Source organism: Rhinoderma darwinii (genome assembly GCF_050947455.1).
Source record: "Rhinoderma darwinii isolate aRhiDar2 chromosome 5 unlocalized genomic scaffold, aRhiDar2.hap1 SUPER_5_unloc_42, whole genome shotgun sequence".
In the NCBI taxonomy this organism is placed as follows: Eukaryota; Metazoa; Chordata; class Amphibia; order Anura; family Rhinodermatidae; genus Rhinoderma; species Rhinoderma darwinii.
In genome coordinates, this window is record NW_027461801.1 from 293,151 (window position 1) to 320,154 (window position 27,004).

General features: G+C 47.8%; 18 non-coding genes across 18 annotated transcripts; all 18 read left to right on the forward strand.

The window, feature by feature from the left end:
• Window positions 1-701: 701 nt before the first annotated feature.
• On the forward strand, window positions 702-892 carry LOC142693128 (U2 spliceosomal RNA). The gene has a single exon (XR_012861500.1). It is a non-coding gene; the product is annotated as a U2 spliceosomal RNA (small nuclear RNA).
• Window positions 893-2,184: 1,292 nt separating this feature from the next.
• On the forward strand, window positions 2,185-2,375 carry LOC142693129 (U2 spliceosomal RNA). Its single transcript, XR_012861501.1, has one exon. It is a non-coding gene; the product is annotated as a U2 spliceosomal RNA (small nuclear RNA).
• A 1,276-nt stretch (window positions 2,376-3,651) lies between these two features.
• On the forward strand, window positions 3,652-3,842 carry LOC142692969 (U2 spliceosomal RNA). The gene has a single exon (XR_012861356.1). It is a non-coding gene; the product is annotated as a U2 spliceosomal RNA (small nuclear RNA).
• A 1,284-nt stretch (window positions 3,843-5,126) lies between these two features.
• On the forward strand, window positions 5,127-5,317 carry LOC142693130 (U2 spliceosomal RNA). The gene has a single exon (XR_012861502.1). It is a non-coding gene; the product is annotated as a U2 spliceosomal RNA (small nuclear RNA).
• Window positions 5,318-6,613: 1,296 nt separating this feature from the next.
• LOC142693131 (U2 spliceosomal RNA) lies at window positions 6,614-6,804 on the forward strand. Its single transcript, XR_012861503.1, has one exon. It is a non-coding gene; the product is annotated as a U2 spliceosomal RNA (small nuclear RNA).
• Window positions 6,805-8,076: 1,272 nt separating this feature from the next.
• Window positions 8,077-8,267, forward strand: LOC142693132 (U2 spliceosomal RNA). The gene has a single exon (XR_012861504.1). It is a non-coding gene; the product is annotated as a U2 spliceosomal RNA (small nuclear RNA).
• Window positions 8,268-9,567: 1,300 nt separating this feature from the next.
• Window positions 9,568-9,758, forward strand: LOC142693133 (U2 spliceosomal RNA). The gene has a single exon (XR_012861505.1). It is a non-coding gene; the product is annotated as a U2 spliceosomal RNA (small nuclear RNA).
• Window positions 9,759-11,055: 1,297 nt separating this feature from the next.
• Window positions 11,056-11,246, forward strand: LOC142693395 (U2 spliceosomal RNA). Its single transcript, XR_012861742.1, has one exon. It is a non-coding gene; the product is annotated as a U2 spliceosomal RNA (small nuclear RNA).
• Window positions 11,247-12,526: 1,280 nt separating this feature from the next.
• Window positions 12,527-12,717, forward strand: LOC142693135 (U2 spliceosomal RNA). Its single transcript, XR_012861507.1, has one exon. It is a non-coding gene; the product is annotated as a U2 spliceosomal RNA (small nuclear RNA).
• Window positions 12,718-14,001: 1,284 nt separating this feature from the next.
• On the forward strand, window positions 14,002-14,192 carry LOC142693137 (U2 spliceosomal RNA). Its single transcript, XR_012861508.1, has one exon. It is a non-coding gene; the product is annotated as a U2 spliceosomal RNA (small nuclear RNA).
• A 1,312-nt stretch (window positions 14,193-15,504) lies between these two features.
• On the forward strand, window positions 15,505-15,695 carry LOC142693138 (U2 spliceosomal RNA). Its single transcript, XR_012861509.1, has one exon. It is a non-coding gene; the product is annotated as a U2 spliceosomal RNA (small nuclear RNA).
• A 1,280-nt stretch (window positions 15,696-16,975) lies between these two features.
• LOC142693139 (U2 spliceosomal RNA) lies at window positions 16,976-17,166 on the forward strand. The gene has a single exon (XR_012861510.1). It is a non-coding gene; the product is annotated as a U2 spliceosomal RNA (small nuclear RNA).
• Window positions 17,167-18,450: 1,284 nt separating this feature from the next.
• LOC142693140 (U2 spliceosomal RNA) lies at window positions 18,451-18,641 on the forward strand. The gene has a single exon (XR_012861511.1). It is a non-coding gene; the product is annotated as a U2 spliceosomal RNA (small nuclear RNA).
• Window positions 18,642-19,921: 1,280 nt separating this feature from the next.
• On the forward strand, window positions 19,922-20,112 carry LOC142693141 (U2 spliceosomal RNA). Its single transcript, XR_012861512.1, has one exon. It is a non-coding gene; the product is annotated as a U2 spliceosomal RNA (small nuclear RNA).
• A 1,300-nt stretch (window positions 20,113-21,412) lies between these two features.
• Window positions 21,413-21,603, forward strand: LOC142693142 (U2 spliceosomal RNA). The gene has a single exon (XR_012861513.1). It is a non-coding gene; the product is annotated as a U2 spliceosomal RNA (small nuclear RNA).
• Window positions 21,604-22,899: 1,296 nt separating this feature from the next.
• Window positions 22,900-23,090, forward strand: LOC142693383 (U2 spliceosomal RNA). The gene has a single exon (XR_012861731.1). It is a non-coding gene; the product is annotated as a U2 spliceosomal RNA (small nuclear RNA).
• A 1,280-nt stretch (window positions 23,091-24,370) lies between these two features.
• Window positions 24,371-24,561, forward strand: LOC142693143 (U2 spliceosomal RNA). The gene has a single exon (XR_012861514.1). It is a non-coding gene; the product is annotated as a U2 spliceosomal RNA (small nuclear RNA).
• Window positions 24,562-25,841: 1,280 nt separating this feature from the next.
• Window positions 25,842-26,032, forward strand: LOC142693144 (U2 spliceosomal RNA). Its single transcript, XR_012861515.1, has one exon. It is a non-coding gene; the product is annotated as a U2 spliceosomal RNA (small nuclear RNA).
• Window positions 26,033-27,004: the final 972 nt, after the last annotated feature.

Here is a 27,004-nt window from a genome sequence, read left to right on the forward strand (position 1 = left end):
AACAAACTGTGCAAGGATGGAGGTTGTAGGAGCAAGGAGAAGTTGTCTGTAAAGTTGGTGGATGCCTATTTTCCATTTTGCAGTCCCTTGTCTCCCTCTTGTGGCCTCCTGGAGGCAACTAGCTGTGCAAAAAAAAGACAGCCTGGCGGCCGGCTGTTGCAGTGTTGCCCTCTCAGGCAACACTGAGTGACTGACTGAGCCTCACCGTCTTATATAAAGTTCAGACGGAACTTTGCACGTGTCATAGTGGAGCCCTCAGGATTCCAGAGCCAGCTTTCTGACATCATAATGGGGCCTCAGAGATAAAAGCCTGGGCCCAGGCAGTGTTGGTCAGTGCTGCTCAGCAGGCAGCACTGGACTGGACTGGATTACAGCTGATACAAGGTGTGAAGGAACAAGGGGTGGCTGTGGGCATGCACTTGCTGCCGCTGCCAGTGTTTATCTGCATGGCAGCAGGGCATTTGGGCGTTGCCAGGAAGGCGTTTTTATGTAGATTCCTCCTCTTTCAGCACTGCATTGTGGTGCAAGCAAAAGAAGCAAATCCTGTCTGGCTTCCTCTCCGGCCTTTATTCACCTCCCGTGTAGCTGTGAGTGTGTGAGCCTGCAGGGCCCCATGGAATTGCCTAGAAGTAGGCTGAATCGCTGCAAGGGCTGAACAGCAGTATCGGGCAGGCTCGGGCAACGCGCGGCCCGTTCGGGTTATCGCTTCTCGGCCTTTTGGCTAAGATCAAGTGTAGTATCTGTTCTTATCAGTTTAATATCTGATACGTCCCCTATCTGGGGACCATATATTAAATGGATTTTTAGAACAGGGAGATGGAAATAGAGCTTGCTCTGTCCACTCCACGCATTGACCTGGTATTGCAGTATTTCCAGGACCGGTGCACCCTTTCCTTATGTGTTGACTAAAAGCAGATTCCAAAAGTGTTTTTTGTCTTTGCTATTGTTTCTGTCTTTCTGAAGGGATCTCCCCTTTTAATCCCATTATTTCAACACCTGTTGGACAATGCATGAGTGATAATGAGCTCATTGATTAAATGCAATTAATGAATAGATTGCCACCTCTTGTTGTGTGTCGTCTGTGTTTCTGTGTTTCCGGCATTTCACATTGGAACACCTCATTCACCTTCCTTGTCTTCTCTCCGCCCTCCCTTTTAGGTAAGTTAAAGAGCTGCACCTGAGCCAGCCACTTATTGATTGATTGATTGATTGATTGATTGATTGATTGATTGATTGATTGATTGATGCAGCACAACAGTCAAATAGTGGAGTGGAGTAGGGGAACAGCAAACAGCCAATAAAGCAGCCCGCCCGCTCGCCTGCCCGCCACAATGGACCTACCTGTGTACACTAGATGGATGTGATGGAATGTACTGTCGTCCCTACATTTCAAGAAGAAGTAAGAATTGCAGTTGCAACAAAGCCTTGCTTGCCTACAAAGAGAGCAGCAATTTGGATTTGTTACTATGTTACCTAGAAGAATAACAAACTGTGCAAGGATGGAGGTTGTAGGAGCAAGGAGAAGTTGTCTGTAAAGTTGGTGGATGCCTATTTTCCATTTTGCAGTCCCTTGTCTCCCTCTTGTGGCCTCCTGGAGGCAACTAGCTGTGCAAAAAAAAGACAGCCTGGCGGCCGGCTGTTGCAGTGTTGCCCTCTCAGGCAACACTGAGTGACTGACTGAGCCTCACCGTCTTATATAAAGTTCAGACGGAACTTTGCACGTGTCATAGTGGAGCCCTCAGGATTCCAGAGCCAGCTTTCTGACATCATAATGGGGCCTCAGAGATAAAAGCCTGGGCCCAGGCAGTGTTGGTCAGTGCTGCTCAGCAGGCAGCACTGGACTGGACTGGATTACAGCTGATACAAGGTGTGAAGGAACAAGGGGTGGCTGTGGGCATGCACTTGCTGCCGCTGCCAGTGTTTATCTGCATGGCAGCAGGGCATTTGGGCGTTGCCAGGAAGGCGTTTTTATGTAGATTCCTCCTCTTTCAGCACTGCATTGTGGTGCAAGCAAAAGAAGCAAATCCTGTCTGGCTTCCTCTCCGGCCTTTATTCACCTCCCGTGTAGCTGTGAGTGTGTGAGCCTGCAGGGCCCCATGGAATTGCCTAGAAGTAGGCTGAATCGCTGCAAGGGCTGAACAGCAGTATCGGGCAGGCTCGGGCAACGCGCGGCCCGTTCGGGTTATCGCTTCTCGGCCTTTTGGCTAAGATCAAGTGTAGTATCTGTTCTTATCAGTTTAATATCTGATACGTCCCCTATCTGGGGACCATATATTAAATGGATTTTTAGAACAGGGAGATGGAAATAGAGCTTGCTCTGTCCACTCCACGCATTGACCTGGTATTGCAGTATTTCCAGGACCGGTGCACCCTTTCCTTATGTGTTGACTAAAAGCAGATTCCAAAAGTGTTTTTTGTCTTTGCTATTGTTTCTGTCTTTCTGAAGGGATCTCCCCTTTTAATCCCATTATTTCAACACCTGTTGGACAATGCATGAGTGATAATGAGCTCATTGATTAAATGCAATTAATGAATAGATTGCCACCTCTTGTTGTGTGTCGTCTGTGTTTCTGTGTTTCCGGCATTTCACATTGGAACACCTCATTCACCTTCCTTGTCTTCTCTCCGCCCTCCCTTTTAGGTAAGTTAAAGAGCTGCACCTGAGCCAGCCACTGATTGATTGATTGATTGATTGATTGATTGATTGATTGATGCAGCACAACAGTCAAATAGTGGAGTGGAGTAGGGGAACAGCAAACAGCCAATAAAGCAGCCCGCCCGCTCGCCTGCCCGCCACAATGGACCTACCTGTGTACACTAGATGGATGTGATGGAATGTACTGTCGTCCCTACATTTCAAGAAGAAGTAAGAATTGCAGTTGCAACAAAGCCTTGCTTGCCTACAAAGAGAGCAGCAATTTGGATTTGTTACTATGTTACCTAGAAGCATAACAAACTGTGCAAGGATGGAGGTTGTAGGAGCAAGGAGAAGTTGTCTGTAAAGTTGGTGGATGCCTATTTTCCATTTTGCAGTCCCTTGTCTCCCTCTTGTGGCCTCCTGGAGGCAACTAGCTGTGCAAAAAAAAGACAGCCTGGCGGCCGGCTGTTGCAGTGTTGCCCTCTCAGGCAACACTGAGTGACTGACTGAGCCTCACCGTCTTATATAAAGTTCAGACGGAACTTTGCACGTGTCATAGTGGAGCCCTCAGGATTCCAGAGCCAGCTTTCTGACATCATAATGGGGCCTCAGAGATAAAAGCCTGGGCCAAGGCAGTGTTGGTCAGTGCTGCTCAGCAGGCAGCACTGGACTGGACTGGATTACAGCTGATACAAGGTGTGAAGGAACAAGGGGTGGCTGTGGGCATGCACTTGCTGCCGCTGCCAGTGTTTATCTGCATGGCAGCAGGGCATTTGGGCGTTGCCAGGAAGGCGTTTTTATGTAGATTCCTCCTCTTTCAGCACTGCATTGTGGTGCAAGCAAAAGAAGCAAATCCTGTCTGGCTTCCTCTCCGGCCTTTATTCACCTCCCGTGTAGCTGTGAGTGTGTGAGCCTGCAGGGCCCCATGGAATTGCCTAGAAGTAGGCTGAATCGCTGCAAGGGCTGAACAGCAGTATCGGGCAGGCTCGGGCAACGCGCGGCCCGTTCGGGTTATCGCTTCTCGGCCTTTTGGCTAAGATCAAGTGTAGTATCTGTTCTTATCAGTTTAATATCTGATATGTCCCCTATCTGGGGACCATATATTAAATGGATTTTTAGAACAGGGAGATGGAAATAGAGCTTGCTCTGTCCACTCCACGCATTGACCTGGTATTGCAGTATTTCCAGGACCGGTGCACCCTTTCCTTATGTGTTGACTAAAAGCAGATTCCAAAAGTGTTTTTTGTCTTTGCTATTGTTTCTGTCTTTCTGAAGGGATCTCCCCTTTTAATCCCATTATTTCAACACCTGTTGGACAATGCATGAGTGATAATGAGCTCATTGATTAAATGCAATTAATGAATAGATTGCCACCTCTTGTTGTGTGTCGTCTGTGTTTCTGTGTTTCCGGCATTTCACATTGGAACACCTCATTCACCTTCCTTGTCTTCTCTCCGCCCTCCCTTTTAGGTAAGTTAAAGAGCTGCACCTGAGCCAGCCACTGATTGATTGATTGATTGATTGATTGATTGATTGATTGATTGATTGATGCAGCACAACAGTCAAATAGTGGAGTGGAGTAGGGGAACAGCAAACAGCCAATAAAGCAGCCCGCCCGCTCGCCTGCCCGCCACAATGGACCTACCTGTGTACACTAGATGGATGTGATGGAATGTACTGTCGTCCCTACATTTCAAGAAGAAGTAAGAATTGCAGTTGCAACAAAGCCTTGCTTGCCTACAAAGAGAGCAGCAATTTGGATTTGTTACTATGTTACCTAGAAGAATAACAAACTGTGCAAGGATGGAGGTTGTAGGAGCAAGGAGAAGTTGTCTGTAAAGTTGGTGGATGCCTATTTTCCATTTTGCAGTCCCTTGTCTCCCTCTTGTGGCCTCCTGGAGGCAACTAGCTGTGCAAAAAAAAGACAGCCTGGCGGCCGGCTGTTGCAGTGTTGCCCTCTCAGGCAACACTGAGTGACTGACTGAGCCTCACCGTCTTATATAAAGTTCAGACGGAACTTTGCACGTGTCATAGTGGAGCCCTCAGGATTCCAGAGCCAGCTTTCTGACATCATAATGGGGCCTCAGAGATAAAAGCCTGGGCCCAGGCAGTGTTGGTCAGTGCTGCTCAGCAGGCAGCACTGGACTGGACTGGATTACAGCTGATACAAGGTGTGAAGGAACAAGGGGTGGCTGTGGGCATGCACTTGCTGCCGCTGCCAGTGTTTATCTGCATGGCAGCAGGGCATTTGGGCGTTGCCAGGAAGGCGTTTTTATGTAGATTCCTCCTCTTTCAGCACTGCATTGTGGTGCAAGCAAAAGAAGCAAATCCTGTCTGGCTTCCTCTCCGGCCTTTATTCACCTCCCGTGTAGCTGTGAGTGTGTGAGCCTGCAGGGCCCCATGGAATTGCCTAGAAGTAGGCTGAATCGCTGCAAGGGCTGAACAGCAGTATCGGGCAGGCTCGGGCAACGCGCGGCCCGTTCGGGTTATCGCTTCTCGGCCTTTTGGCTAAGATCAAGTGTAGTATCTGTTCTTATCAGTTTAATATCTGATACGTCCCCTATCTGGGGACCATATATTAAATGGATTTTTAGAACAGGGAGATGGAAATAGAGCTTGCTCTGTCCACTCCACGCATTGACCTGGTATTGCAGTATTTCCAGGACCGGTGCACCCTTTCCTTATGTGTTGACTAAAAGCAGATTCCAAAAGTGTTTTTTGTCTTTGCTATTGTTTCTGTCTTTCTGAAGGGATCTCCCCTTTTAATCCCATTATTTCAACACCTGTTGGACAATGCATGAGTGATAATGAGCTCATTGATTAAATGCAATTAATGAATAGATTGCCACCTCTTGTTGTGTGTCGTCTGTGTTTCTGTGTTTCCGGCATTTCACATTGGAACACCTCATTCACCTTCCTTGTCTTCTCTCCGCCCTCCCTTTTAGGTAAGTTAAAGAGCTGCACCTGAGCCAGCCACTGATTGATTGATTGATTGATTGATTGATTGATTGATTGATTGATTGATTGATTGATTGATGCAGCACAACAGTCAAATAGTGGAGTGGAGTAGGGGAACAGCAAACAGCCAATAAAGCAGCCCGCCCGCTCGCCTGCCCGCCACAATGGACCTACCTGTGTACACTAGATGGATGTGATGGAATGTACTGTCGTCCCTACATTTCAAGAAGAAGTAAGAATTGCAGTTGCAACAAAGCCTTGCTTGCCTACAAAGAGAGCAGCAATTTGGATTTGTTACTATGTTACCTAGAAGAATAACAAACTGTGCAAGGATGGAGGTTGTAGGAGCAAGGAGAAGTTGTCTGTAAAGTTGGTGGATGCCTATTTTCCATTTTGCAGTCCCTTGTCTCCCTCTTGTGGCCTCCTGGAGGCAACTAGCTGTGCAAAAAAAAGACAGCCTGGCGGCCGGCTGTTGCAGTGTTGCCCTCTCAGGCAACACTGAGTGACTGACTGAGCCTCACCGTCTTATATAAAGTTCAGACGGAACTTTGCACGTGTCATAGTGGAGCCCTCAGGATTCCAGAGCCAGCTTTCTGACATCATAATGGGGCCTCAGAGATAAAAGCCTGGGCCCAGGCAGTGTTGGTCAGTGCTGCTCAGCAGGCAGCACTGGACTGGACTGGATTACAGCTGATACAAGGTGTGAAGGAACAAGGGGTGGCTGTGGGCATGCACTTGCTGCCGCTGCCAGTGTTTATCTGCATGGCAGCAGGGCATTTGGGCGTTGCCAGGAAGGCGTTTTTATGTAGATTCCTCCTCTTTCAGCACTGCATTGTGGTGCAAGCAAAAGAAGCAAATCCTGTCTGGCTTCCTCTCCGGCCTTTATTCACCTCCCGTGTAGCTGTGAGTGTGTGAGCCTGCAGGGCCCCATGGAATTGCCTAGAAGTAGGCTGAATCGCTGCAAGGGCTGAACAGCAGTATCGGGCAGGCTCGGGCAACGCGCGGCCCGTTCGGGTTATCGCTTCTCGGCCTTTTGGCTAAGATCAAGTGTAGTATCTGTTCTTATCAGTTTAATATCTGATACGTCCCCTATCTGGGGACCATATATTAAATGGATTTTTAGAACAGGGAGATGGAAATAGAGCTTGCTCTGTCCACTCCACGCATTGACCTGGTATTGCAGTATTTCCAGGACCGGTGCACCCTTTCCTTATGTGTTGACTAAAAGCAGATTCCAAAAGTGTTTTTTGTCTTTGCTATTGTTTCTGTCTTTCTGAAGGGATCTCCCCTTTTAATCCCATTATTTCAACACCTGTTGGACAATGCATGAGTGATAATGAGCTCATTGATTAAATGCAATTAATGAATAGATTGCCACCTCTTGTTGTGTGTCGTCTGTGTTTCTGTGTTTCCGGCATTTCACATTGGAACACCTCATTCACCTTCCTTGTCTTCTCTCCGCCCTCCCTTTTAGGTAAGTTAAAGAGCTGCACCTGAGCCAGCCACTGATTGATTGATTGATTGATTGATTGATTGATTGATGCAGCACAACAGTCAAATAGTGGAGTGGAGTAGGGGAACAGCAAACAGCCAATAAAGCAGCCCGCCCGCTCGCCTGCCCGCCACAATGGACCTACCTGTGTACACTAGATGGATGTGATGGAATGTACTGTCGTCCCTACATTTCAAGAAGAAGTAAGAATTGCAGTTGCAACAAAGCCTTGCTTGCCTACAAAGAGAGCAGCAATTTGGATTTGTTACTATGTTACCTAGAAGAATAACAAACTGTGCAAGGATGGAGGTTGTAGGAGCAAGGAGAAGTTGTCTGTAAAGTTGGTGGATGCCTATTTTCCATTTTGCAGTCCCTTGTCTCCCTCTTGTGGCCTCCTGGAGGCAACTAGCTGTGCAAAAAAAAGACAGCCTGGCGGCCGGCTGTTGCAGTGTTGCCCTCTCAGGCAACACTGAGTGACTGACTGAGCCTCACCGTCTTATATAAAGTTCAGACGGAACTTTGCACGTGTCATAGTGGAGCCCTCAGGATTCCAGAGCCAGCTTTCTGACATCATAATGGGGCCTCAGAGATAAAAGCCTGGGCCCAGGCAGTGTTGGTCAGTGCTGCTCAGCAGGCAGCACTGGACTGGACTGGATTACAGCTGATACAAGGTGTGAAGGAACAAGGGGTGGCTGTGGGCATGCACTTGCTGCCGCTGCCAGTGTTTATCTGCATGGCAGCAGGGCATTTGGGCGTTGCCAGGAAGGCGTTTTTATGTAGATTCCTCCTCTTTCAGCACTGCATTGTGGTGCAAGCAAAAGAAGCAAATCCTGTCTGGCTTCCTCTCCGGCCTTTATTCACCTCCCGTGTAGCTGTGAGTGTGTGAGCCTGCAGGGCCCCATGGAATTGCCTAGAAGTAGGCTGAATCGCTGCAAGGGCTGAACAGCAGTATCGGGCAGGCTCGGGCAACGCGCGGCCCGTTCGGGTTATCGCTTCTCGGCCTTTTGGCTAAGATCAAGTGTAGTATCTGTTCTTATCAGTTTAATATCTGATACGTCCCCTATCTGGGGACCATATATTAAATGGATTTTTAGAACAGGGAGATGGAAATAGAGCTTGCTCTGTCCACTCCACGCATTGACCTGGTATTGCAGTATTTCCAGGACCGGTGCACCCTTTCCTTATGTGTTGACTAAAAGCAGATTCCAAAAGTGTTTTTTGTCTTTGCTATTGTTTCTGTCTTTCTGAAGGGATCTCCCCTTTTAATCCCATTATTTCAACACCTGTTGGACAATGCATGAGTGATAATGAGCTCATTGATTAAATGCAATTAATGAATAGATTGCCACCTCTTGTTGTGTGTCGTCTGTGTTTCTGTGTTTCCGGCATTTCACATTGGAACACCTCATTCACCTTCCTTGTCTTCTCTCCGCCCTCCCTTTTAGGTAAGTTAAAGAGCTGCACCTGAGCCAGCCACTGATTGATTGATTGATTGATTGATTGATTGATTGATTGATTGATTGATTGATTGATTGATTGATGCAGCACAACAGTCAAATAGTGGAGTGGAGTAGGGGAACAGCAAACAGCCAATAAAGCAGCCCGCCCGCTCGCCTGCCCGCCACAATGGACCTACCTGTGTACACTAGATGGATGTGATGGAATGTACTGTCGTCCCTACATTTCAAGAAGAAGTAAGAATTGCAGTTGCAACAAAGCCTTGCTTGCCTACAAAGAGAGCAGCAATTTGGATTTGTTACTATGTTACCTAGAAGAATAACAAACTGTGCAAGGATGGAGGTTGTAGGAGCAAGGAGAAGTTGTCTGTAAAGTTGGTGGATGCCTATTTTCCATTTTGCAGTCCCTTGTCTCCCTCTTGTGGCCTCCTGGAGGCAACTAGCTGTGCAAAAAAAAGACAGCCTGGCGGCCGGCTGTTGCAGTGTTGCCCTCTCAGGCAACACTGAGTGACTGACTGAGCCTCACCGTCTTATATAAAGTTCAGACGGAACTTTGCACGTGTCATAGTGGAGCCCTCAGGATTCCAGAGCCAGCTTTCTGACATCATAATGGGGCCTCAGAGATAAAAGCCTGGGCCCAGGCAGTGTTGGTCAGTGCTGCTCAGCAGGCAGCACTGGACTGGACTGGATTACAGCTGATACAAGGTGTGAAGGAACAAGGGGTGGCTGTGGGCATGCACTTGCTGCCGCTGCCAGTGTTTATCTGCATGGCAGCAGGGCATTTGGGCGTTGCCAGGAAGGCGTTTTTATGTAGATTCCTCCTCTTTCAGCACTGCATTGTGGTGCAAGCAAAAGAAGCAAATCCTGTCTGGCTTCCTCTCCGGCCTTTATTCACCTCCCGTGTAGCTGTGAGTGTGTGAGCCTGCAGGGCCCCATGGAATTGCCTAGAAGTAGGCTGAATCGCTGCAAGGGCTGAACAGCAGTATCGGGCAGGCTCGGGCAACGCGCGGCCCGTTCGGGTTATCGCTTCTCGGCCTTTTGGCTAAGATCAAGTGTAGTATCTGTTCTTATCAGTTTAATATCTGATACGTCCCCTATCTGGGGACCATATATTAAATGGATTTTTAGAACAGGGAGATGGAAATAGAGCTTGCTCTGTCCACTCCACGCATTGACCTGGTATTGCAGTATTTCCAGGACCGGTGCACCCTTTCCTTATGTGTTGACTAAAAGCAGATTCCAAAAGTGTTTTTTGTCTTTGCTATTGTTTCTGTCTTTCTGAAGGGATCTCCCCTTTTAATCCCATTATTTCAACACCTGTTGGACAATGCATGAGTGATAATGAGCTCATTGATTAAATGCAATTAATGAATAGATTGCCACCTCTTGTTGTGTGTCGTCTGTGTTTCTGTGTTTCCGGCATTTCACATTGGAACACCTCATTCACCTTCCTTGTCTTCTCTCCGCCCTCCCTTTTAGGTAAGTTAAAGAGCTGCACCTGAGCCAGCCACTTGATTGATTGATTGATTGATTGATTGATTGATTGATTGATTGATTGATTGATTGATTGATGCAGCACAACAGTCAAATAGTGGAGTGGAGTAGGGGAACAGCAAACAGCCAATAAAGCAGCCCGCCCGCTCGCCTGCCCGCCACAATGGACCTACCTGTGTACACTAGATGGATGTGATGGAATGTACTGTCGTCCCTACATTTCAAGAAGAAGTAAGAATTGCAGTTGCAACAAAGCCTTGCTTGCCTACAAAGAGAGCAGCAATTTGGATTTGTTACTATGTTACCTAGAAGAATAACAAACTGTGCAAGGATGGAGGTTGTAGGAGCAAGGAGAAGTTGTCTGTAAAGTTGGTGGATGCCTATTTTCCATTTTGCAGTCCCTTGTCTCCCTCTTGTGGCCTCCTGGAGGCAACTAGCTGTGCAAAAAAAAGACAGCCTGGCGGCCGGCTGTTGCAGTGTTGCCCTCTCAGGCAACACTGAGTGACTGACTGAGCCTCACCGTCTTATATAAAGTTCAGACGGAACTTTGCACGTGTCATAGTGGAGCCCTCAGGATTCCAGAGCCAGCTTTCTGACATCATAATGGGGCCTCAGAGATAAAAGCCTGGGCCCAGGCAGTGTTGGTCAGTGCTGCTCAGCAGGCAGCACTGGACTGGACTGGATTACAGCTGATACAAGGTGTGAAGGAACAAGGGGTGGCTGTGGGCATGCACTTGCTGCCGCTGCCAGTGTTTATCTGCATGGCAGCAGGGCATTTGGGCGTTGCCAGGAAGGCGTTTTTATGTAGATTCCTCCTCTTTCAGCACTGCATTGTGGTGCAAGCAAAAGAAGCAAATCCTGTCTGGCTTCCTCTCCGGCCTTTATTCACCTCCCGTGTAGCTGTGAGTGTGTGAGCCTGCAGGGCCCCATGGAATTGCCTAGAAGTAGGCTGAATCGCTGCAAGGGCTGAACAGCAGTATCGGGCAGGCTCGGGCAACGCGCGGCCCGTTCGGGTTATCGCTTCTCGGCCTTTTGGCTAAGATCAAGTGTAGTATCTGTTCTTATCAGTTTAATATCTGATACGTCCCCTATCTGGGGACCATATATTAAATGGATTTTTAGAACAGGGAGATGGAAATAGAGCTTGCTCTGTCCACTCCACACATTGACCTGGTATTGCAGTATTTCCAGGACCGGTGCACCCTTTCCTTATGTGTTGACTAAAAGCAGATTCCAAAAGTGTTTTTTGTCTTTGCTATTGTTTCTGTCTTTCTGAAGGGATCTCCCCTTTTAATCCCATTATTTCAACACCTGTTGGACAATGCATGAGTGATAATGAGCTCATTGATTAAATGCAATTAATGAATAGATTGCCACCTCTTGTTGTGTGTCGTCTGTGTTTCTGTGTTTCCGGCATTTCACATTGGAACACCTCATTCACCTTCCTTGTCTTCTCTCCGCCCTCCCTTTTAGGTAAGTTAAAGAGCTGCACCTGAGCCAGCCACTGATTGATTGATTGATTGATTGATTGATTGATTGATTGATTGATGCAGCACAACAGTCAAATAGTGGAGTGGAGTAGGGGAACAGCAAACAGCCAATAAAGCAGCCCGCCCGCTCGCCTGCCCGCCACAATGGACCTACCTGTGTACACTAGATGGATGTGATGGAATGTACTGTCGTCCCTACATTTCAAGAAGAAGTAAGAATTGCAGTTGCAACAAAGCCTTGCTTGCCTACAAAGAGAGCAGCAATTTGGATTTGTTACTATGTTACCTAGAAGAATAACAAACTGTGCAAGGATGGAGGTTGTAGGAGCAAGGAGAAGTTGTCTGTAAAGTTGGTGGATGCCTATTTTCCATTTTGCAGTCCCTTGTCTCCCTCTTGTGGCCTCCTGGAGGCAACTAGCTGTGCAAAAAAAAGACAGCCTGGCGGCCGGCTGTTGCAGTGTTGCCCTCTCAGGCAACACTGAGTGACTGACTGAGCCTCACCGTCTTATATAAAGTTCAGACGGAACTTTGCACGTGTCATAGTGGAGCCCTCAGGATTCCAGAGCCAGCTTTCTGACATCATAATGGGGCCTCAGAGATAAAAGCCTGGGCCCAGGCAGTGTTGGTCAGTGCTGCTCAGCAGGCAGCACTGGACTGGACTGGATTACAGCTGATACAAGGTGTGAAGGAACAAGGGGTGGCTGTGGGCATGCACTTGCTGCCGCTGCCAGTGTTTATCTGCATGGCAGCAGGGCATTTGGGCGTTGCCAGGAAGGCGTTTTTATGTAGATTCCTCCTCTTTCAGCACTGCATTGTGGTGCAAGCAAAAGAAGCAAATCCTGTCTGGCTTCCTCTCCGGCCTTTATTCACCTCCCGTGTAGCTGTGAGTGTGTGAGCCTGCAGGGCCCCATGGAATTGCCTAGAAGTAGGCTGAATCGCTGCAAGGGCTGAACAGCAGTATCGGGCAGGCTCGGGCAACGCGCGGCCCGTTCGGGTTATCGCTTCTCGGCCTTTTGGCTAAGATCAAGTGTAGTATCTGTTCTTATCAGTTTAATATCTGATACGTCCCCTATCTGGGGACCATATATTAAATGGATTTTTAGAACAGGGAGATGGAAATAGAGCTTGCTCTGTCCACTCCACGCATTGACCTGGTATTGCAGTATTTCCAGGACCGGTGCACCCTTTCCTTATGTGTTGACTAAAAGCAGATTCCAAAAGTGTTTTTTGTCTTTGCTATTGTTTCTGTCTTTCTGAAGGGATCTCCCCTTTTAATCCCATTATTTCAACACCTGTTGGACAATGCATGAGTGATAATGAGCTCATTGATTAAATGCAATTAATGAATAGATTGCCACCTCTTGTTGTGTGTCGTCTGTGTTTCTGTGTTTCCGGCATTTCACATTGGAACACCTCATTCACCTTCCTTGTCTTCTCTCCGCCCTCCCTTTTAGGTAAGTTAAAGAGCTGCACCTGAGCCAGCCACTGATTGATTGATTGATTGATTGATTGATTGATTGATTGATTGATTGATGCAGCACAACAGTCAAATAGTGGAGTGGAGTAGGGGAACAGCAAACAGCCAATAAAGCAGCCCGCCCGCTCGCCTGCCCGCCACAATGGACCTACCTGTGTACACTAGATGGATGTGATGGAATGTACTGTCGTCCCTACATTTCAAGAAGAAGTAAGAATTGCAGTTGCAACAAAGCCTTGCTTGCCTACAAAGAGAGCAGCAATTTGGATTTGTTACTATGTTACCTAGAAGAATAACAAACTGTGCAAGGATGGAGGTTGTAGGAGCAAGGAGAAGTTGTCTGTAAAGTTGGTGGATGCCTATTTTCCATTTTGCAGTCCCTTGTCTCCCTCTTGTGGCCTCCTGGAGGCAACTAGCTGTGCAAAAAAAAGACAGCCTGGCGGCCGGCTGTTGCAGTGTTGCCCTCTCAGGCAACACTGAGTGACTGACTGAGCCTCACCGTCTTATATAAAGTTCAGACGGAACTTTGCACGTGTCATAGTGGAGCCCTCAGGATTCCAGAGCCAGCTTTCTGACATCATAATGGGGCCTCAGAGATAAAAGCCTGGGCCCAGGCAGTGTTGGTCAGTGCTGCTCAGCAGGCAGCACTGGACTGGACTGGATTACAGCTGATACAAGGTGTGAAGGAACAAGGGGTGGCTGTGGGCATGCACTTGCTGCCGCTGCCAGTGTTTATCTGCATGGCAGCAGGGCATTTGGGCGTTGCCAGGAAGGCGTTTTTATGTAGATTCCTCCTCTTTCAGCACTGCATTGTGGTGCAAGCAAAAGAAGCAAATCCTGTCTGGCTTCCTCTCCGGCCTTTATTCACCTCCCGTGTAGCTGTGAGTGTGTGAGCCTGCAGGGCCCCATGGAATTGCCTAGAAGTAGGCTGAATCGCTGCAAGGGCTGAACAGCAGTATCGGGCAGGCTCGGGCAACGCGCGGCCCGTTCGGGTTATCGCTTCTCGGCCTTTTGGCTAAGATCAAGTGTAGTATCTGTTCTTATCAGTTTAATATCTGATACGTCCCCTATCTGGGGACCATATATTAAATGGATTTTTAGAACAGGGAGATGGAAATAGAGCTTGCTCTGTCCACTCCACGCATTGACCTGGTATTGCAGTATTTCCAGGACCGGTGCACCCTTTCCTTATGTGTTGACTAAAAGCAGATTCCAAAAGTGTTTTTTGTCTTTGCTATTGTTTCTGTCTTTCTGAAGGGATCTCCCCTTTTAATCCCATTATTTCAACACCTGTTGGACAATGCATGAGTGATAATGAGCTCATTGATTAAATGCAATTAATGAATAGATTGCCACCTCTTGTTGTGTGTCGTCTGTGTTTCTGTGTTTCCGGCATTTCACATTGGAACACCTCATTCACCTTCCTTGTCTTCTCTCCGCCCTCCCTTTTAGGTAAGTTAAAGAGCTGCACCTGAGCCAGCCACTGATTGATTGATTGATTGATTGATTGATTGATTGATTGATTGATTGATTGATTGATTGATTGATTGATTGATTGATGCAGCACAACAGTCAAATAGTGGAGTGGAGTAGGGGAACAGCAAACAGCCAATAAAGCAGCCCGCCCGCTCGCCTGCCCGCCACAATGGACCTACCTGTGTACACTAGATGGATGTGATGGAATGTACTGTCGTCCCTACATTTCAAGAAGAAGTAAGAATTGCAGTTGCAACAAAGCCTTGCTTGCCTACAAAGAGAGCAGCAATTTGGATTTGTTACTATGTTACCTAGAAGAATAACAAACTGTGCAAGGATGGAGGTTGTAGGAGCAAGGAGAAGTTGTCTGTAAAGTTGGTGGATGCCTATTTTCCATTTTGCAGTCCCTTGTCTCCCTCTTGTGGCCTCCTGGAGGCAACTAGCTGTGCAAAAAAAAGACAGCCTGGCGGCCGGCTGTTGCAGTGTTGCCCTCTCAGGCAACACTGAGTGACTGACTGAGCCTCACCGTATTATATAAAGTTCAGACGGAACTTTGCACGTGTCATAGTGGAGCCCTCAGGATTCCAGAGCCAGCTTTCTGACATCATAATGGGGCCTCAGAGATAAAAGCCTGGGCCCAGGCAGTGTTGGTCAGTGCTGCTCAGCAGGCAGCACTGGACTGGACTGGATTACAGCTGATACAAGGTGTGAAGGAACAAGGGGTGGCTGTGGGCATGCACTTGCTGCCGCTGCCAGTGTTTATCTGCATGGCAGCAGGGCATTTGGGCGTTGCCAGGAAGGCGTTTTTATGTAGATTCCTCCTCTTTCAGCACTGCATTGTGGTGCAAGCAAAAGAAGCAAATCCTGTCTGGCTTCCTCTCCGGCCTTTATTCACCTCCCGTGTAGCTGTGAGTGTGTGAGCCTGCAGGGCCCCATGGAATTGCCTAGAAGTAGGCTGAATCGCTGCAAGGGCTGAACAGCAGTATCGGGCAGGCTCGGGCAACGCGCGGCCCGTTCGGGTTATCGCTTCTCGGCCTTTTGGCTAAGATCAAGTGTAGTATCTGTTCTTATCAGTTTAATATCTGATACGTCCCCTATCTGGGGACCATATATTAAATGGATTTTTAGAACAGGGAGATGGAAATAGAGCTTGCTCTGTCCACTCCACGCATTGACCTGGTATTGCAGTATTTCCAGGACCGGTGCACCCTTTCCTTATGTGTTGACTAAAAGCAGATTCCAAAAGTGTTTTTTGTCTTTGCTATTGTTTCTATCTTTCTGAAGGGATCTCCCCTTTTAATCCCATTATTTCAACACCTGTTGGACAATGCATGAGTGATAATGAGCTCATTGATTAAATGCAATTAATGAATAGATTGCCACCTCTTGTTGTGTGTCGTCTGTGTTTCTGTGTTTCCGGCATTTCACATTGGAACACCTCATTCACCTTCCTTGTCTTCTCTCCGCCCTCCCTTTTAGGTAAGTTAAAGAGCTGCACCTGAGCCAGCCACTGATTGATTGATTGATTGATTGATTGATTGATTGATTGATTGATTGATTGATGCAGCACAACAGTCAAATAGTGGAGTGGAGTAGGGGAACAGCAAACAGCCAATAAAGCAGCCCGCCCGCTCGCCTGCCCGCCACAATGGACCTACCTGTGTACACTAGATGGATGTGATGGAATGTACTGTCGTCCCTACATTTCAAGAAGAAGTAAGAATTGCAGTTGCAACAAAGCCTTGCTTGCCTACAAAGAGAGCAGCAATTTGGATTTGTTACTATGTTACCTAGAAGAATAACAAACTGTGCAAGGATGGAGGTTGTAGGAGCAAGGAGAAGTTGTCTGTAAAGTTGGTGGATGCCTATTTTCCATTTTGCAGTCCCTTGTCTCCCTCTTGTGGCCTCCTGGAGGCAACTAGCTGTGCAAAAAAAAGACAGCCTGGCGGCCGGCTGTTGCAGTGTTGCCCTCTCAGGCAACACTGAGTGACTGACTGAGCCTCACCGTCTTATATAAAGTTCAGACGGAACTTTGCACGTGTCATAGTGGAGCCCTCAGGATTCCAGAGCCAGCTTTCTGACATCATAATGGGGCCTCAGAGATAAAAGCCTGGGCCCAGGCAGTGTTGGTCAGTGCTGCTCAGCAGGCAGCACTGGACTGGACTGTATTACAGCTGATACAAGGTGTGAAGGAACAAGGGGTGGCTGTGGGCATGCACTTGCTGCCGCTGCCAGTGTTTATCTGCATGGCAGCAGGGCATTTGGGCGTTGCCAGGAAGGCGTTTTTATGTAGATTCCTCCTCTTTCAGCACTGCATTGTGGTGCAAGCAAAAGAAGCAAATCCTGTCTGGCTTCCTCTCCGGCCTTTATTCACCTCCCGTGTAGCTGTGAGTGTGTGAGCCTGCAGGGCCCCATGGAATTGCCTAGAAGTAGGCTGAATCGCTGCAAGGGCTGAACAGCAGTATCGGGCACAACGCGCGGCCCGTTCGGGTTATCGCTTCTCGGCCTTTTGGCTAAGATCAAGTGTAGTATCTGTTCTTATCAGTTTAATATCTGATACGTCCCCTATCTGGGGACCATATATTAAATGGATTTTTAGAACAGGGAGATGGAAATAGAGCTTGCTCTGTCCACTCCACGCATTGACCTGGTATTGCAGTATTTCCAGGACCGGTGCACCCTTTCCTTATGTGTTGACTAAAAGCAGATTCCAAAAGTGTTTTTTGTCTTTGCTATTGTTTCTGTCTTTCTGAAGGGATCTCCCCTTTTAATCCCATTATTTCAACACCTGTTGGACAATGCATGAGTGATAATGAGCTCATTGATTAAATGCAATTAATGAATAGATTGCCACCTCTTGTTGTGTGTCGTCTGTGTTTCTGTGTTTCCGGCATTTCACATTGGAACACCTCATTCACCTTCCTTGTCTTCTCTCCGCCCTCCCTTTTAGGTAAGTTAAAGAGCTGCACCTGAGCCAGCCACTGATTGATTGATTGATTGATTGATTGATTGATTGATTGATTGATTGATGCAGCACAACAGTCAAATAGTGGAGTGGAGTAGGGGAACAGCAAACAGCCAATAAAGCAGCCCGCCCGCTCGCCTGCCCGCCACAATGGACCTACCTGTGTACACTAGATGGATGTGATGGAATGTACTGTCGTCCCTACATTTCAAGAAGAAGTAAGAATTGCAGTTGCAACAAAGCCTTGCTTGCCTACAAAGAGAGCAGCAATTTGGATTTGTTACTATGTTACCTAGAAGAATAACAAACTGTGCAAGGATGGAGGTTGTAGGAGCAAGGAGAAGTTGTCTGTAAAGTTGGTGGATGCCTATTTTCCATTTTGCAGTCCCTTGTCTCCCTCTTGTGGCCTCCTGGAGGCAACTAGCTGTGCAAAAAAAAGACAGCCTGGCGGCCGGCTGTTGCAGTGTTGCCCTCTCAGGCAACACTGAGTGACTGACTGAGCCTCACCGTCTTATATAAAGTTCAGACGGAACTTTGCACGTGTCATAGTGGAGCCCTCAGGATTCCAGAGCCAGCTTTCTGACATCATAATGGGGCCTCAGAGATAAAAGCCTGGGCCCAGGCAGTGTTGGTCAGTGCTGCTCAGCAGGCAGCACTGGACTGGACTGGATTACAGCTGATACAAGGTGTGAAGGAACAAGGGGTGGCTGTGGGCATGCACTTGCTGCCGCTGCCAGTGTTTATCTGCATGGCAGCAGGGCATTTGGGCGTTGCCAGGAAGGCGTTTTTATGTAGATTCCTCCTCTTTCAGCACTGCATTGTGGTGCAAGCAAAAGAAGCAAATCCTGTCTGGCTTCCTCTCCGGCCTTTATTCACCTCCCGTGTAGCTGTGAGTGTGTGAGCCTGCAGGGCCCCATGGAATTGCCTAGAAGTAGGCTGAATCGCTGCAAGGGCTGAACAGCAGTATCGGGCAGGCTCGGGCAACGCGCGGCCCGTTCGGGTTATCGCTTCTCGGCCTTTTGGCTAAGATCAAGTGTAGTATCTGTTCTTATCAGTTTAATATCTGATACGTCCCCTATCTGGGGACCATATATTAAATGGATTTTTAGAACAGGGAGATGGAAATAGAGCTTGCTCTGTCCACTCCACGCATTGACCTGGTATTGCAGTATTTCCAGGACCGGTGCACCCTTTCCTTATGTGTTGACTAAAAGCAGATTCCAAAAGTGTTTTTTGTCTTTGCTATTGTTTCTGTCTTTCTGAAGGGATCTCCCCTTTTAATCCCATTATTTCAACACCTGTTGGACAATGCATGAGTGATAATGAGCTCATTGATTAAATGCAATTAATGAATAGATTGCCACCTCTTGTTGTGTGTCGTCTGTGTTTCTGTGTTTCCGGCATTTCACATTGGAACACCTCATTCACCTTCCTTGTCTTCTCTCCGCCCTCCCTTTTAGGTAAGTTAAAGAGCTGCACCTGAGCCAGCCACTGATTGATTGATTGATTGATTGATTGATTGATTGATTGATTGATGCAGCACAACAGTCAAATAGTGGAGTGGAGTAGGGGAACAGCAAACAGCCAATAAAGCAGCCCGCCCGCTCGCCTGCCCGCCACAATGGACCTACCTGTGTACACTAGATGGATGTGATGGAATGTACTGTCGTCCCTACATTTCAAGAAGAAGTAAGAATTGCAGTTGCAACAAAGCCTTGCTTGCCTACAAAGAGAGCAGCAATTTGGATTTGTTACTATGTTACCTAGAAGAATAACAAACTGTGCAAGGATGGAGGTTGTAGGAGCAAGGAGAAGTTGTCTGTAAAGTTGGTGGATGCCTATTTTCCATTTTGCAGTCCCTTGTCTCCCTCTTGTGGCCTCCTGGAGGCAACTAGCTGTGCAAAAAAAAGACAGCCTGGCGGCCGGCTGTTGCAGTGTTGCCCTCTCAGGCAACACTGAGTGACTGACTGAGCCTCACCGTCTTATATAAAGTTCAGACGGAACTTTGCACGTGTCATAGTGGAGCCCTCAGGATTCCAGAGCCAGCTTTCTGACATCATAATGGGGCCTCAGAGATAAAAGCCTGGGCCCAGGCAGTGTTGGTCAGTGCTGCTCAGCAGGCAGCACTGGACTGGACTGGATTACAGCTGATACAAGGTGTGAAGGAACAAGGGGTGGCTGTGGGCATGCACTTGCTGCCGCTGCCAGTGTTTATCTGCATGGCAGCAGGGCATTTGGGCGTTGCCAGGAAGGCGTTTTTATGTAGATTCCTCCTCTTTCAGCACTGCATTGTGGTGCAAGCAAAAGAAGCAAATCCTGTCTGGCTTCCTCTCCGGCCTTTATTCACCTCCCGTGTAGCTGTGAGTGTGTGAGCCTGCAGGGCCCCATGGAATTGCCTAGAAGTAGGCTGAATCGCTGCAAGGGCTGAACAGCAGTATCGGGCAGGCTCGGGCAACGCGCGGCCCGTTCGGGTTATCGCTTCTCGGCCTTTTGGCTAAGATCAAGTGTAGTATCTGTTCTTATCAGTTTAATATCTGATACGTCCCCTATCTGGGGACCATATATTAAATGGATTTTTAGAACAGGGAGATGGAAATAGAGCTTGCTCTGTCCACTCCACGCATTGACCTGGTATTGCAGTATTTCCAGGACCGGTGCACCCTTTCCTTATGTGTTGACTAAAAGCAGATTCCAAAAGTGTTTTTTGTCTTTGCTATTGTTTCTGTCTTTCTGAAGGGATCTCCCCTTTTAATCCCATTATTTCAACACCTGTTGGACAATGCATGAGTGATAATGAGCTCATTGATTAAATGCAATTAATGAATAGATTGCCACCTCTTGTTGTGTGTCGTCTGTGTTTCTGTGTTTCCGGCATTTCACATTGGAACACCTCATTCACCTTCCTTGTCTTCTCTCCGCCCTCCCTTTTAGGTAAGTTAAAGAGCTGCACCTGAGCCAGCCACTGATTGATTGATTGATTGATTGATTGATTGATTGATTGATTGATTGATTGATTGATTGATTGATGCAGCACAACAGTCAAATAGTGGAGTGGAGTAGGGGAACAGCAAACAGCCAATAAAGCAGCCCGCCCGCTCGCCTGCCCGCCACAATGGACCTACCTGTGTACACTAGATGGATGTGATGGAATGTACTGTCGTCCCTACATTTCAAGAAGAAGTAAGAATTGCAGTTGCAACAAAGCCTTGCTTGCCTACAAAGAGAGCAGCAATTTGGATTTGTTACTATGTTACCTAGAAGAATAACAAACTGTGCAAGGATGGAGGTTGTAGGAGCAAGGAGAAGTTGTCTGTAAAGTTGGTGGATGCCTATTTTCCATTTTGCAGTCCCTTGTCTCCCTCTTGTGGCCTCCTGGAGGCAACTAGCTGTGCAAAAAAAAGACAGCCTGGCGGCCGGCTGTTGCAGTGTTGCCCTCTCAGGCAACACTGAGTGACTGACTGAGCCTCACCGTCTTATATAAAGTTCAGACGGAACTTTGCACGTGTCATAGTGGAGCCCTCAGGATTCCAGAGCCAGCTTTCTGACATCATAATGGGGCCTCAGAGATAAAAGCCTGGGCCCAGGCAGTGTTGGTCAGTGCTGCTCAGCAGGCAGCACTGGACTGGACTGGATTACAGCTGATACAAGGTGTGAAGGAACAAGGGGTGGCTGTGGGCATGCACTTGCTGCCGCTGCCAGTGTTTATCTGCATGGCAGCAGGGCATTTGGGCGTTGCCAGGAAGGCGTTTTTATGTAGATTCCTCCTCTTTCAGCACTGCATTGTGGTGCAAGCAAAAGAAGCAAATCCTGTCTGGCTTCCTCTCCGGCCTTTATTCACCTCCCGTGTAGCTGTGAGTGTGTGAGCCTGCAGGGCCCCATGGAATTGCCTAGAAGTAGGCTGAATCGCTGCAAGGGCTGAACAGCAGTATCGGGCAGGCTCGGGCAACGCGCGGCCCGTTCGGGTTATCGCTTCTCGGCCTTTTGGCTAAGATCAAGTGTAGTATCTGTTCTTATCAGTTTAATATCTGATACGTCCCCTATCTGGGGACCATATATTAAATGGATTTTTAGAACAGGGAGATGGAAATAGAGCTTGCTCTGTCCACTCCACGCATTGACCTGGTATTGCAGTATTTCCAGGACCGGTGCACCCTTTCCTTATGTGTTGACTAAAAGCAGATTCCAAAAGTGTTTTTTGTCTTTGCTATTGTTTCTGTCTTTCTGAAGGGATCTCCCCTTTTAATCCCATTATTTCAACACCTGTTGGACAATGCATGAGTGATAATGAGCTCATTGATTAAATGCAATTAATGAATAGATTGCCACCTCTTGTTGTGTGTCGTCTGTGTTTCTGTGTTTCCGGCATTTCACATTGGAACACCTCATTCACCTTCCTTGTCTTCTCTCCGCCCTCCCTTTTAGGTAAGTTAAAGAGCTGCACCTGAGCCAGCCACTGATTGATTGATTGATTGATTGATTGATTGATTGATTGATTGATTGATTGATTGATTGATGCAGCACAACAGTCAAATAGTGGAGTGGAGTAGGGGAACAGCAAACAGCCAATAAAGCAGCCCGCCCGCTCGCCTGCCCGCCACAATGGACCTACCTGTGTACACTAGATGGATGTGATGGAATGTACTGTCGTCCCTACATTTCAAGAAGAAGTAAGAATTGCAGTTGCAACAAAGCCTTGCTTGCCTACAAAGAGAGCAGCAATTTGGATTTGTTACTATGTTACCTAGAAGAATAACAAACTGTGCAAGGATGGAGGTTGTAGGAGCAAGGAGAAGTTGTCTGTAAAGTTGGTGGATGCCTATTTTCCATTTTGCAGTCCCTTGTCTCCCTCTTGTGGCCTCCTGGAGGCAACTAGCTGTGCAAAAAAAAGACAGCCTGGCGGCCGGCTGTTGCAGTGTTGCCCTCTCAGGCAACACTGAGTGACTGACTGAGCCTCACCGTCTTATATAAAGTTCAGACGGAACTTTGCACGTGTCATAGTGGAGCCCTCAGGATTCCAGAGCCAGCTTTCTGACATCATAATGGGGCCTCAGAGATAAAAGCCTGGGCCCAGGCAGTGTTGGTCAGTGCTGCTCAGCAGGCAGCACTGGACTGGACTGGATTACAGCTGATACAAGGTGTGAAGGAACAAGGGGTGGCTGTGGGCATGCACTTGCTGCCGCTGCCAGTGTTTATCTGCATGGCAGCAGGGCATTTGGGCGTTGCCAGGAAGGCGTTTTTATGTAGATTCCTCCTCTTTCAGCACTGCATTGTGGTGCAAGCAAAAGAAGCAAATCCTGTCTGGCTTCCTCTCCGGCCTTTATTCACCTCCCGTGTAGCTGTGAGTGTGTGAGCCTGCAGGGCCCCATGGAATTGCCTAGAAGTAGGCTGAATCGCTGCAAGGGCTGAACAGCAGTATCGGGCAGGCTCGGGCAACGCGCGGCCCGTTCGGGTTATCGCTTCTCGGCCTTTTGGCTAAGATCAAGTGTAGTATCTGTTCTTATCAGTTTAATATCTGATACGTCCCCTATCTGGGGACCATATATTAAATGGATTTTTAGAACAGGGAGATGGAAACAGAGCTTGCTCTGTCCACTCCACGCATTGACCTGGTATTGCAGTATTTCCAGGACCGGTGCACCCTTTCCTTATGTGTTGACTAAAAGCAGATTCCAAAAGTGTTTTTTGTCTTTGCTATTGTTTCTGTCTTTCTGAAGGGATCTCCCCTTTTAATCCCATTATTTCAACACCTGTTGGACAATGCATGAGTGATAATGAGCTCATTGATTAAATGCAATTAATGAATAGATTGCCACCTCTTGTTGTGTGTCGTCTGTGTTTCTGTGTTTCCGGCATTTCACATTGGAACACCTCATTCACCTTCCTTGTCTTCTCTCCGCCCTCCCTTTTAGGTAAGTTAAAGAGCTGCACCTGAGCCAGCCACTGATTGATTGATTGATTGATTGATTGATTGATTGATTGATTGATGCAGCACAACAGTCAAATAGTGGAGTGGAGTAGGGGAACAGCAAACAGCCAATAAAGCAGCCCGCCCGCTCGCCTGCCCGCCACAATGGACCTACCTGTGTACACTAGATGGATGTGATGGAATGTACTGTCGTCCCTACATTTCAAGAAGAAGTAAGAATTGCAGTTGCAACAAAGCCTTGCTTGCCTACAAAGAGAGCAGCAATTTGGATTTGTTACTATGTTACCTAGAAGAATAACAAACTGTGCAAGGATGGAGGTTGTAGGAGCAAGGAGAAGTTGTCTGTAAAGTTGGTGGATGCCTATTTTCCATTTTGCAGTCCCTTGTCTCCCTCTTGTGGCCTCCTGGAGGCAACTAGCTGTGCAAAAAAAAGACAGCCTGGCGGCCGGCTGTTGCAGTGTTGCCCTCTCAGGCAACACTGAGTGACTGACTGAGCCTCACCGTCTTATATAAAGTTCAGACGGAACTTTGCACGTGTCATAGTGGAGCCCTCAGGATTCCAGAGCCAGCTTTCTGACATCATAATGGGGCCTCAGAGATAAAAGCCTGGGCCCAGGCAGTGTTGGTCAGTGCTGCTCAGCAGGCAGCACTGGACTGGACTGGATTACAGCTGATACAAGGTGTGAAGGAACAAGGGGTGGCTGTGGGCATGCACTTGCTGCCGCTGCCAGTGTTTATCTGCATGGCAGCAGGGCATTTGGGCGTTGCCAGGAAGGCGTTTTTATGTAGATTCCTCCTCTTTCAGCACTGCATTGTGGTGCAAGCAAAAGAAGCAAATCCTGTCTGGCTTCCTCTCCGGCCTTTATTCACCTCCCGTGTAGCTGTGAGTGTGTGAGCCTGCAGGGCCCCATGGAATTGCCTAGAAGTAGGCTGAATCGCTGCAAGGGCTGAACAGCAGTATCGGGCAGGCTCGGGCAACGCGCGGCCCGTTCGGGTTATCGCTTCTCGGCCTTTTGGCTAAGATCAAGTGTAGTATCTGTTCTTATCAGTTTAATATCTGATACGTCCCCTATCTGGGGACCATATATTAAATGGATTTTTAGAACAGGGAGATGGAAATAGAGCTTGCTCTGTCCACTCCACGCATTGACCTGGTATTGCAGTATTTCCAGGACCGGTGCACCCTTTCCTTATGTGTTGACTAAAAGCAGATTCCAAAAGTGTTTTTTGTCTTTGCTATTGTTTCTGTCTTTCTGAAGGGATCTCCCCTTTTAATCCCATTATTTCAACACCTGTTGGACAATGCATGAGTGATAATGAGCTCATTGATTAAATGCAATTAATGAATAGATTGCCACCTCTTGTTGTGTGTCGTCTGTGTTTCTGTGTTTCCGGCATTTCACATTGGAACACCTCATTCACCTTCCTTGTCTTCTCTCCGCCCTCCCTTTTAGGTAAGTTAAAGAGCTGCACCTGAGCCAGCCACTGATTGATTGATTGATTGATTGATTGATTGATTGATTGATTGATGCAGCACAACAGTCAAATAGTGGAGTGGAGTAGGGGAACAGCAAACAGCCAATAAAGCAGCCCGCCCGCTCGCCTGCCCGCCACAATGGACCTACCTGTGTACACTAGATGGATGTGATGGAATGTACTGTCGTCCCTACATTTCAAGAAGAAGTAAGAATTGCAGTTGCAACAAAGCCTTGCTTGCCTACAAAGAGAGCAGCAATTTGGATTTGTTACTATGTTACCTAGAAGAATAACAAACTGTGCAAGGATGGAGGTTGTAGGAGCAAGGAGAAGTTGTCTGTAAAGTTGGTGGATGCCTATTATCCATTTTGCAGTCCCTTGTCTCCCTCTTGTGGCCTCCTGGAGGCAACTAGCTGTGCAAAAAAAAGACAGCCTGGCGGCCGGCTGTTGCAGTGTTGCCCTCTCAGGCAACACTGAGTGACTGACTGAGCCTCACCGTCTTATATAAAGTTCAGACGGAACTTTGCACGTGTCATAGTGGAGCCCTCAGGATTCCAGAGCCAGCTTTCTGACATCATAATGGGGCCTCAGAGATAAAAGCCTGGGCCCAGGCAGTGTTGGTCAGTGCTGCTCAGCAGGCAGCACTGGACTGGACTGGATTACAGCTGATACAAGGTGTGAAGGAACAAGGGGTGGCTGTGGGCATGCACTTGCTGCCGCTGCCAGTGTTTATCTGCATGGCAGCAGGGCATTTGGGCGTTGCCAGGAAGGCGTTTTTATGTAGATTCCTCCTCTTTCAGCACTGCATTGTGGTGCAAGCAAAAGAAGCAAATCCTGTCTGGCTTCCTCTCCGGCCTTTATTCACCTCCCGTGTAGCTGTGAGTGTGTGAGCCTGCAGGGCCCCATGGAATTGCCTAGAAGTAGGCTGAATCGCTGCAAGGGCTGAACAGCAGTATCGGGCAGGCTCGGGCAACGCGCGGCCCGTTCGGGTTATCGCTTCTCGGCCTTTTGGCTAAGATCAAGTGTAGTATCTGTTCTTATCAGTTTAATATCTGATACGTCCCCTATCTGGGGACCATATATTAAATGGATTTTTAGAACAGGGAGATGGAAATAGAGCTTGCTCTGTCCACTCCACGCATTGACCTGGTATTGCAGTATTTCCAGGACCGGTGCACCCTTTCCTTATGTGTTGACTAAAAGCAGATTCCAAAAGTGTTTTTTGTCTTTGCTATTGTTTCTGTCTTTCTGAAGGGATCTCCCCTTTTAATCCCATTATTTCAACACCTGTTGGACAATGCATGAGTGATAATGAGCTCATTGATTAAATGCAATTAATGAATAGATTGCCACCTCTTGTTGTGTGTCGTCTGTGTTTCTGTGTTTCCGGCATTTCACATTGGAACACCTCATTCACCTTCCTTGTCTTCTCTCCGCCCTCCCTTTTAGGTAAGTTAAAGAGCTGCACCTGAGCCAGCCACTGATTGATTGATTGATTGATTGATTGATTGATTGATTGATTGATTGATTGATTGATGCAGCACAACAGTCAAATAGTGGAGTGGAGTAGGGGAACAGCAAACAGCCAATAAAGCAGCCCGCCCGCTCGCCTGCCCGCCACAATGGACCTACCTGTGTACACTAGATGGATGTGATGGAATGTACTGTCGTCCCTACATTTCAAGAAGAAGTAAGAATTGCAGTTGCAACAAAGCCTTGCTTGCCTACAAAGAGAGCAGCAATTTGGATTTGTTACTATGTTACCTAGAAGAATAACAAACTGTGCAAGGATGGAGGTTGTAGGAGCAAGGAGAAGTTGTCTGTAAAGTTGGTGGATGCCTATTTTCCATTTTGCAGTCCCTTGTCTCCCTCTTGTGGCCTCCTGGAGGCAACTAGCTGTGCAAAAAAAAGACAGCCTGGCGGCCGGCTGTTGCAGTGTTGCCCTCTCAGGCAACACTGAGTGACTGACTGAGCCTCACCGTCTTATATAAAGTTCAGACGGAACTTTGCACGTGTCATAGTGGAGCCCTCAGGATTCCAGAGCCAGCTTTCTGACATCATAATGGGGCCTCAGAGATAAAAGCCTGGGCCCAGGCAGTGTTGGTCAGTGCTGCTCAGCAGGCAGCACTGGACTGGACTGTATTACAGCTGATAC